Raw genomic sequence first — 10,118 nt, 5'->3', positions numbered from 1 at the left:
AACAAAATAAATATAAAATAATCGTGTTTTATTTTATGGGTGAGATTCGGTCCGAAGACCCACACTACCACAAGGGTAATATTAACCTTCGTTATAGAAGGCTCAGCCGTATTATAAAAAATTATTACAATTCATTTGTATGTAAATTAATAATATTCAAATATATATAGTAAAAATAAAAATAAATAAATAAATTCATTGGTGTAACTTATTATTAGATAATTCAAAATAAAAATAAAAAAATTTAATTCTCGGGCACTTGTTTTCCATTTCGGCTCGCCATTTGTATGTACCGTTCAAAGCCATTACAATGAAGTCGTGCAGTTGTACGATTCATAATCGTCACTTTCACGGGTGGTAACGCACTTCGTTTTATGACGTACTGGTGGTGACAACTGTACCTTTTGGTAGTTGTTGTCAAAGGAAAAATTCTAATTCAACAACTTTGGCTAGAAAAAATTGATTGGGACGATTTGGTAAGTCCAGATTCTCTCCGAATCTGGAATGAAATTATAACTGATTTACAAAAAATTCAAGAAATCCAAATTCCTCGTTGGATTCAGTTCACTCCCGTGGACAATATTCAAATACATGGGTTCTGTGATGCCTCCAAATTAGCCTATTGTGCTGCCAATAGGCTAATTTGGATATACGAATAGAAACGTCTTCCTCAGTAGTGTTCTCCAATTTGTTAGTAGCCAAAACTAAAGTAGCGCCATTAGCCTCAATCACTCTACCTAGACTGGAACTGTCTGGCAGCGTTATGCTCGCAAAACTAGTACATCATACCATCACATCACTTAACCTGTCTAATACCGAAATAATTCTATGGTGTGATTCATCAATTGTCTTAGGATGGCTAGCAAAACCACCAGCTACTTGGAAAGAAATTTATGTGGCTAATCGTATTGGACAAATTCATACGCTACTTCCAAATGCAAAATGGCGTCATGTACCAACACACTGTAATCCTGCTGACCTAGGCTCAAGAGGTTGCAGACCTCAGGATCTCATCGGTAACACTCTTTGGTGGCATGGTCCTTCTTGGCTAATAAATCCAAAAACTGAATGGCCACGGAATAACCCATTAAATTCGTTTAAATCTTATGAACAAAGTCCCAATAATGCTATAGAAAATGGAAACTTACAGGTTCCCACCAGTAGTTTTCATATTTCTCTTCTCCCTGAAGATATACTTAAAAGATTCTCATCTTTTACTCGAGCTTTACGAGTTTTAGCTTACGTCTTTCGATATATAAGACGATTTAAAAGTTCGTTCGCAAATCCAAATTTTCCTTTACAATATAATAATACTGAACTTGGTCAAGAAGAAATTAAATCAGTCAAATCCAGACTAATAATGCTTGCTCAGAAAAGGTGCTATCAGACAGAATATGATGCTCTTTCAAAATCCGAGCCAATTCCAAAAAGTTCATCGTTATTTACCCTCAATCCATTATTAGACCAAGAAGGCATTTTACGAGTCAATGGTCGATTAGCCAACTCCTCACTACCCTTTAAAGAACGATTCCCAATAATATTACCACGAGATTCCCGACTTTGCGAATTATATCTATTACATTTACATGAATTTCTAGCGCATGGTGAATGCAGTCTAATGTGTCGCATGATACAAACGGAATTCTATATCTCTCGTCTAAAACTTCGGGTAAAAAAGGTAATCAGATACTGTAAGACATGCATCATATATAAAAAACAAGCTTGCTCACAAATCATGGCAGCTCTTCCTCCTGATCGCTGTACATATTCGTTCCCTTTCAATATTACAGGCATTGACTTCGCAGGTCCCTTCGAACTAAAAAGTTCCACTCTCAGAAGAGCAGCTACTGTAAAAGGCTATGTCTGCGTTTTTGTATGCTTTGCCACAAAAGCGATCCATTTAGAACCTTGTTCAAGCCTGTCGACTCCAGCTTTCCAAGCAAATGTACAAATTAGGGAATTTGTGTTAATTAAATATTTATTTATTTAATTATAAATAAATATTTTTGGCAACTTATAATTTCTCAGCAATGAGAAATTATAAGTTGAGGATTTGGTGCTTGAGAAAAAAGGAAAATGAGAAATAAAAAAACCAATGGAATTAGTTTTAAGTAAAAGAGATTTTTTATTGTAGCAAGAGATGCTTACCCTTTGGATGATGTGTTGAAACTTAATTTTATTATTTTATGTTTTATGCCTTGAAGGCTTTTTTACACAACGTTATAACGGTTAATTCTTTTTCGTTAAGTTTAACATAAATTTTTTATACAATGTTAATTCTGTGTTGACAATTCATTAAAAGATTGCGATTTTCATTAAAAGAAAATAAAGAAACAGAATTCAATAATAGACTTATAACTAATTATAATATTTTATACAATTCAATATATCTAATTCAATTCATACAAATTCATTATTGATAAACAAAATTCAATTAAATATAAAATACGTTTTGGTAATTTATACATGGCGCCCCTCGTTGCACTTGTGCAAATTATTTGTTGGAGGAGGAAGCACATAAGACCACGGCTAATGATCGGATTGCCTCGGAAAGGATATGGTGATTTGGAGCCGGTGGTTGGGTGTTGTTTCGGTTGTTGTTGTTGTGGTTGATGTTGCGACTGGTGTTGCGGTTGATGTTGCGATTGCGGTGGCGGATGGTGTGGTGTCTGATGTTGGTGGTGCGGTTTTGTTGATTGGTGTAGCGGCGCCGGGTACTGTTGTTGCCGTTTCTTGCATTGTGGCCCGGTGTGGTGGAGCGTATTCTGCGTATAGTTGTTGCACGCACTACGGACATCCTACTTCGGATGGGTGAGCCACTGTTGCTAGGCCGTTCTCCCAGGCGTTCATGCACTGTTCGACTACGTCTATTGGGGTGAAGCAGAGTATGGTGTAGTTGCTGGCAGTACAAACAGGTGTCACTACTGTCACACTCAGCAACGACATGGGTCCGAGCCAAACAGTTTACGCAGTACCTAAGACTGCGAGCCACCTGACTTCTTTGAGTTGGCCCCATCGCTAAGAAGCTCCGACAGAATCGGAGTGAGTGGTATCGGTAGCACAGTTGGCACTGATGAACGGCTGGGTTGCGTGGACGTTGATTTGGCATGCTGGAAGTAAAATAAATATAAGTGAGGTGGACTATGGAAAGTTGATAAATGGATATATATCTGAAATATAATAGAGAGATTTGGGAAATATTGTATGTAAGATTAATTTTACATTTTAATTTCTACTTGCCGCTAACCAAATAATTATGAAAAGACATTATTGGTTTATGAATTATTATAGGGCAAGTAGCATAATTTTGTTATGGGACGAGTTATAGTCCCGTTTTGTGTCCGAACGTCTACTACCCGTACGTGATGATCAGACCCACTATGAACTTTTTCAATGCGTCCGAGACGCCACTCGCAAGGGGGCAAAAGATCATCCATTACTACCACAAAATCGTTTATTTTTAAATTGGGAGTGGAGAATTTCCATTTATATCTTTTATGCATTGATTTTAAATATTCTTCTTTCCATTGTAGGGAGAGTTTGTGATGGATCGCCTTGAGTTTCTCCCATCGGTTAATTAGAGATAGATTGTCATTTGTTTGTTCAGGGAAAGACATAATTGGACCACCTCGAAGAAAATGTCCGGGGGTTAAGGCAGTTAGATCGCTAGGGTCCTCAGATAAAGAGGAAATCGGTCTAGAATTTAATACTCCTTCAATTCTTGCTAATAAAGTTGTGAACTCTTCAAAATTGAAGCGATATGCTCCTGCCACTCGTTTTAAGTGGAATTTAAAACTCTTAACTGCCGCTTCCCAGAGGCCTCCCATGTGAGGAGCCTGTGGGGGAATAAACGACCAGTCAAAGCCATGGGAAATGTACTTCTGCGCTATATCTTGGGAAGTAGTGTTGATAAATGTGGTGAATTCTCGACGTAGAGCTCGGTTTGCGCCAACGAAGTTGCGTCCGTTATCGGAAACTACTTTCTGTGGAAGACCTCGTCGTCCTATAAAACGAGAAAATGTTGCTTGGAAAGCTGGAGTCGACAGGCTTGAACAAGGTTCTAAATGGATCGCTTTTGTGGCAAAGCATACAAAAACGCAGACATAGCCTTTTACAGTAGCTGCTCTTCTGAGAGTGGAACTTTTTAGTTCGAAGGGACCTGCGAAGTCAATGCCTGTAATATTGAAAGGGAACGAATATGTACAGCGATCAGGAGGAAGAGCTGCCATGATTTGTGAGCAAGCTTGTTTTTTATATATGATGCATGTCTTACAGTATCTGATTACCTTTTTTACCCGAAGTTTTAGACGAGAGATATAGAATTCCGTTTGTATCATGCGACACATTAGACTGCATTCACCATGCGCTAGAAATTCATGTAAATGTAATAGATATAATTCGCAAAGTCGGGAATCTCGTGGTAATATTATTGGGAATCGTTCTTTAAAGGGTAGTGAGGAGTTGGCTAATCGACCATTGACTCGTAAAATGCCTTCTTGGTCTAATAATGGATTGAGGGTAAATAACGATGAACTTTTTGGAATTGGCTCGGATTTTGAAAGAGCATCATATTCTGTCTGATAGCACCTTTTCTGAGCAAGCATTATTAGTCTGGATTTGACTGATTTAATTTCTTCTTGACCAAGTTCAGTATTATTATATTGTAAAGGAAAATTTGGATTTGCGAACGAACTTTTAAATCGTCTTATATATCGAAAGACGTAAGCTAAAACTCGTAAAGCTCGAGTAAAAGATGAGAATCTTTTAAGTATATCTTCAGGGAGAAGAGAAATATGAAAACTACTGGTGGGAACCTGTAAGTTTCCATTTTCTATAGAATTATTGGGACTTTGTTCATAAGATTTAAACGAATTTAATGGGTTATTCCGTGGCCATTCAGTTTTTGGATTTATTAGCCAAGAAGGACCATGCCACCAAAGAGTGTTACCGATGAGATCCTGAGGTCTGCAACCTCTTGAGCCTAGGTCAGCAGGATTACAGTGTGTTGGTACATGACGCCATTTTGCATTTGGAAGTAGCGTATGAATTTGTCCAATACGATTAGCCACATAAATTTCTTTCCAAGTAGCTGGTGGTTTTGCTAGCCATCCTAAGACAATTGATGAATCACACCATAGAATTATTTCGGTATTAGACAGGTTAAGTGATGTGATGGTATGATGTACTAGTTTTGCGAGCATAACGCTGCCAGACAGTTCCAGTCTAGGTAGAGTGATTGAGGCTAATGGCGCTACTTTAGTTTTGGCTACTAACAAATTGGAGAACACTACTGAGGAAGACGTTTCTATTCGTATGTATATGGCAGCACAATAGGCTAATTTGGAGGCATCACAGAACCCATGTATTTGAATATTGTCCACGGGAGTGAACTGAATCCAACGAGGAATTTGGATTTCTTGAATTTTTTGTAAATCAGTTATAATTTCATTCCAGATTCGGAGAGAATCTGGACTTACCAAATCGTCCCAATCAATTTTTTCTAGCCAAAGTTGTTGAATTAGAATTTTTCCTTTGACAACTACTGGAGAGATCCAGCCAGCCGGGTCAAACAACTTGGCAACGGATGATACGATTTTTCTTTTTGTTATTTGTGATGCCTGAGGGATAGGCTCAAAATAATAACTGAAGGAATCAGTTAATGCGTTCCAACGAATGCCGAGAGCTTTCATTGTACTAGCGTCGTGGAATTTAAGAAAGTCTGAATCGTATAAGTCTTCTTTGGGAAAAGAAGTTAACAACTGGGAGTTGTTTGCAGTGATCTTTTTGAGTAAAAGACCAGCGGATTCTAGCGTTTTTATAAGTTGAGCTTGTGATTCTAATGCGCTTTCTATCGTATGACCTCCAGTAAGAATGTCATCGACATATGTTTCTTTCTGCAGTATTACTGCTGCTTTTGGGAACTGATCTTGAGAATCTGAGGCCAATTGAAGTAAAGTTCTAATGGCAAGGAAAGGTGCACAATTGACTCCAAATGTAACAGTTTTCATTTGGTAATCTTTGACAGCCTCCCGGGGGGACTTTTGGAAAAGTATTCGCTGGAATGGTCTGTCTATTGGGTCTATTAATATTTGACGATACATTTTTTGTATGTCACCATTAAATACAAATTTATAAAACCTCCAATTTATTATTACTGTCATTAGATCTGCTTGCAGTGTGGGACCTGTGTATAAAACATCGTTTAGTGAAAACCCAGATTTTGTTCTACGGGACGCATTGAACACTACTCTAACTTTGGTCGATTTGCTTTCGGGACGAACTACTGCATGATGTGGGAGGTAAAACGAGTCGCATTTCTCATTTGAAAAGAATTCCTTTGATGTTGTCTCTTCCATATGATCTAAGGTAATATATTCTTTGAGAACTTCATTATATTGATTCTGTAGTAGAGGATCTTTTGTTAAAGTTTGCTCCAGTCGAACGTATTGACTTAGAGCTACAAATCTTGATGGGCCAAGGAATCTAGTCTCTGGAAAATCTTGTCGGAATGGCAATCTGACCATATAACGACCATTTGATAAACGTTTCGTCGTTTGGCTGTAGAATTGTTCGCAATATTCATCTTCAGAGGAGATTGGACGGGCCGAAGGTATCTCTTCCTGTTCCCAGAATTTCCGGATCAATTTATCTAAATTATTATCTTCTGCTGATTTGACACTTGTTGAAAACGAAAATATAGGTTTTGTTTGAACCGAACCACTGAGAACCCATCCAAATACTGTTTTGTATGCTGTGGCCGAACCACACACATCTCTTCTAATTCCATCCAGATTTATAAAGCGTTCGCTATCATTTCCCAGAACTAAGTCGATAGGTGACGATATGTTAAAGTGAGGATCGGCTAGATCAAGATCAGAAAGATTAGCTGTACTTGTAACATCAAATGAGGTGGAAGGAATTTGGTTCGTTACTTTTGGTAGGACAATGGCTGTTACCGAAAATCTGAAATTTTTTATTTTTGATACCAAGACTATGTCACATTCTTTTTCTGCTGTTTGACATTGGCCTCCAATTCCGACAATTTCAGAATAAGATTTTCTTGATGGTAAGTTGAGTAGTTTTTGAATTTTTTCCGAGAGAAAAGTTCTTTCTGAACCGGGATCTATCAGCGCACGTATTGTGAACAGCTCCCCTCTGGATTCAATCTGAACTAATGCAGTTCGTAATAAAATATTTGTGCTGTCTGTAGCATAATTTGCGTTAATTTTAGGTTTAATTGCCTGCGAAGTGGACGGTCTTTGATCTGCCTCATTTAAATCATAAGAGCGATTATTTGAGTTTTTGGGATCAGACTTATTGTCCGGATTCGTTTGACCATTTTTAGACTGATCGTTATTATTTTTTCGAAAAGGATTAAATGCACGCATGTGAAGCAATGTATGATGTTGTTTGTTACAATTTAGACAAGTATTTTTGCTTGTGCAGTGTTTTTTAGTGTGGGATGGTGAAAGGCAATTATTGCAAAATTGATTTTTGAATATGAAATCTACTCTTTCTTGAATAGAAAGTTTCAGAAATTGAGGGCATACTCTTAAATTGTGGTCTTTTTCGCAAATTTTGCATTTTAAATTGAGTTTTTCTTGAGATGCGTACATCTGAATCGGTGATTGAGAATCCCTACTGTTGAGAGAAGGAGATTTCGTAATCTTTATAGTAGAAATTCTTTCTACTACTTCACATCTTTTTAAGAGAAAATCACTTAAATCTGACCAAGGTGGTAATTTCCTACTGGCATTCAGCGACTGCTCCCAATGCGTTAAAGTTTCGTGGGGTAATTTCGAGTAAACTAAGTTAACTAACATTGGATCCCAACCATCTGTTGAAACGCCTAAACCCTTGAGCATTGCTAAGCTATCAGTTACGGAACTGTGGATTCTTTGTAAAGACTCGCTGTCCTCTTTCACGGCTGCGGGAATGTTGAAAAGATTCCTAATTTGGTTATCCACCAGTACACGAACGTTTTCGTATCGCAACTTCAGAGCGTTCCAGGCTAATTCGAAATTGTCGTCGGTCAGTGTGAACCTTTTTACAATTGCCCCAGCTGTATCAGTTGTTTTGTTTCTAAGATGATAGAGTTTTTCAGCGTTTGTGAGCCTTGGGTGGTTGATGTAAACTGCCGTGAACATATCGCGAAACGCCGGCCAGTCCTCATAACCTCCAGAGAAAATTTGAGTGTCACATGGTGGAAGCTTCAGTCCAGAATTGAAGTTACTATTAGGGGGATTTGGAAATGTTGGGCCTATACTTTCACGCGCTTCGATACTAATTTTCGTTGGTTTTACCAGATTTAGGATTTTCGATATTGTTAAATAATATATATCAACACACGAGTCGTATTGCTCTTGGGCAGTAGCTTTAATCTCTTCACTTAGCTCGGAAAGCATAAGTTCTTCGTAAGATTTTTCTACTTTTTCCCATCGAGAATCAATATCTTTCATTCTGATGTCTAAAAGAGCATCCGCTTGATTCGAGAGATCTTGATCGGCATTTTTCTTACAAAGTGAGATGAGGGTTTTTGCATCAAATGCAAATCGATTTTGAAGGTTTTCCATTTTAACGATTAAGTTTTAAAGTTTTACTTAATCAAAATGGATTTGATGTAGACCAATTGAGATTTGTAATCAAATTATTTGCTTCGTAAAAGCACCTTTTATTTATGTGAATCGGAAATTCACTGGGTAATGTTGAATTCTTTGTAATTCGAATTTCAAACTAGATGTAATTGGGATGTAGACCAATTTAGCTTTATAATCAAATGATTTGCTTCGTAAAAGCACTTTGTATTTATGTGAATCGGAAATTCACTGAGTAATATTGAAATCTTTGTAATTCGAATTTCAATAATTTTTTAAAAGTAAATCCTTTGTAATTCGGACACTTTGTAGAGAATAGAAATCCTTTGTTACGGATTTTCCCTTTTTTCTAATAATTGTAATAATTTTGAGTATAAAAAGTGGACTGTATAATTGTACTACGTGATAGTAAATGGATGTCTAAACTTTACTAACGCAATTAAGTAGACGTTTCATAAAGGACGCAAGTAAATAGTTATTGTAAAATGTGAGTTAAAAAATAAGAAAGTGTAAAAAAAAATATTTTTTGCTTAGTTGTAAAGCAAAAAATAACTTTAAAGAAAAGATTTTCTTTAAAGATGACCGCAAAATAAATTTCGAAGAAAAAATGTTTATATAAACGGAACAAGAAGTTACTTCCGAATATGTTTTTCAATATAGATTATGTGGAATATAAATAATAAATTTGCAGCAATAAACTGTCTTAGTAATAGACAAACAATTTTTTTTTATGAACATTACAATATTTCGGATTTTGTTTTGTTCAAAAACAGTATTTTTCAAAATTTTTGTTTTATGTATGATTTAATAATTGTCTTATTGTAAAGACGTAAATTTCTTGATTTTAAAAATTTTGAGTTATTAAATATTTTAATTTTTTGTAAAACGCAAGAAATTGCTTTATTTTCAAAACTTTGTATAACGGTTTTGTAAATTTTCATAAAAAATTATTTGTTGTATTAAAAACAAGAGATTGCTAGTTTTTTCTTTTTAAAATATTAATTGCCAACAAATTTCGTAAATTTGAAAAAAAAAATTTTGAAAATTTTGTAAATTTTTTCGTTCCGTGTATTAGCAAGCAATTGCTTTATTTGTATTAAAACAAATTTTGAAATTTTTCTTTTCACTGTATGTATTTAAACTTTGTGAATTTCCAAAATTTTCATAATTTTTGTAAGAAAAAATTTTTTTTCGTTTGGTATATTAAGAAGCAAGCAATTGCTTTATTTTTTAAATTTGTTAATTGCCAAAAAAGAATTTTAAAATTTGATAAGTTTTCTCGCTCACTGTATTTTTAAAAGCAAGCAATTGCTTTAATTTTAAATTTTGTAAATTGCCAAAAAAATTTTCTTAAATTTTGATAAATTTTTCCGCTCACTGTAATTTTAAAAGCAAGCAATTGCTTTAATTTTAAATTTTGTAAATTGCCAAAAAAAAATTTTTTAAATTTTGATAAATTTTTCCGCTCACTGTAATTTTAAAAGCAAGCAATTGCTTTAATTTTAAATTTTGTAAATTGCCAAA

The sequence above is a fragment of the Calliphora vicina genome, unplaced genomic scaffold, assembly GCF_958450345.1.
Source record: "Calliphora vicina unplaced genomic scaffold, idCalVici1.1 scaffold_69, whole genome shotgun sequence".
NCBI classification, from domain to species: Eukaryota; Metazoa; Arthropoda; class Insecta; order Diptera; family Calliphoridae; genus Calliphora; species Calliphora vicina.
The sequence above is the reverse complement of the archived record's forward strand: the minus strand, read 5'-3'. Positions refer to the sequence as shown.